The sequence below is a fragment of the Camelus dromedarius genome, chromosome 14 (genome assembly GCF_036321535.1).
Source record: "Camelus dromedarius isolate mCamDro1 chromosome 14, mCamDro1.pat, whole genome shotgun sequence".
NCBI lineage: Eukaryota > Metazoa > Chordata > Mammalia > Artiodactyla > Camelidae > Camelus > Camelus dromedarius.
In genome coordinates this window covers 38,481,228-38,482,517 of record NC_087449.1, presented here as the reverse complement: position 1 = coordinate 38,482,517, position 1,290 = coordinate 38,481,228, and the positions used below count along the sequence as shown (strand labels likewise).

Genomic DNA, 1,290 nt, shown 5'->3' with positions numbered 1-1,290 from the left:
AACAAACCCTGCATCAAATCTACAGATAGTGGGACTAACACGCCTGGGAGTCTAACATGCCTGGGAGATTGCATCATGTCCTACGGGCTAAATGGGGCTTATGTGAAACCAAAGTTTCAATAGTATTGATTGTGCCCACTGAGGAGTTTAATATAGTGCTTCTCAGACCTTAATGTGCCACTAAATCACCTGGGGACCTTGTTAAAAAGCAAGTTCTGTCTGCCATCCTTCTGTGCCGTCATAATGGTGCACATGAATGTCCCGGCTGATACTCTCAAGTGCATTAACAATGCCAAAAAGAGAGGTAAACGCTAGGTTATTAGGCTGTGCTCCAAAGCCACTGTCCTGCAGTTTCTAACTGTGATAATGAAGCATGGTTATATTGGCCAATCTAAAACCAGTGTTGATCACAGAGCTGGGAAAATTGTTGTGAACTTTACGGGCAGGTTACACAAGTGTGGCGATCAGCCCTAGATTCGATGCACAACTCAAAGATCTAGAAAACTGGCAGAATGAGCCTCTCCCATCCTGTCAGTTCAGTTTCATTACACCGATAACCTCAGCTGGCATCGTGGACCATAAAGAAGCAAGACAAAAATATAGTGGGGGTGGGGGATCTTGGGGTTCTTTTTCTAGAGATATAATACATACATGGAAATAAAATGCCTCAACTGGAGGGGGTGAAAAAAGCAGGTTCTGAATCAGAAGTTCCAAGTGGAAGTCTGACAAGCTCCCAGGCGATGCTGAGATTGCTGGCTTGGGAACCTCATTTTGAGCAGCAGGGGTTGAATACAGGGTTCAACAAACTTTTTCTCTAATGGGCCAGCCAGTAAATATTGTAGCTTTGTGAACTGTACGATTCCTGCTGCAACTGCTTGACTCTGCCAGTACAGAAAATGAGCGGCACAGACAACAAGCAAACAAATGGGCATGACTGTGTTCCAATTAAACTGTATTTACAAAAGCCAGGGGCAGACTGGATTTGGCCTGTGGGCCATAGTTTGCCTACCCCTGATCTAACATAGTTAAAATCAGTATATCATTCTTGTAATGAACATCAGGGAGCTTGCCACCTGAGCACCCAGTAATTCCCTCTTACACGGTAACTTCCCCTTCCTGCAACTCCACCTCCCCCGACCACCCACAATCCACACGATGCCCGGAGCAGAGCACCCACTGCCTGGTTCTCACAATAGGACTCTGCCTCCAGGCTCCAGCAGATTGGTTCAGGGTGGTGGCACGACTCCAAGGGGCATCATTCACATTCTGTTCCACAGAATGTTGTGCTCT

The 1,290-nt window shown here is 46.4% G+C and overlaps 1 pseudogene; it reads left to right on the top strand.

The window, feature by feature from the left end:
- Nucleotides 1–243: 243 nt before the first annotated feature.
- Nucleotides 244–789, top strand: LOC135322831 (small ribosomal subunit protein uS8-like; annotated as a pseudogene).
- Nucleotides 790–1,290: the final 501 nt, after the last annotated feature.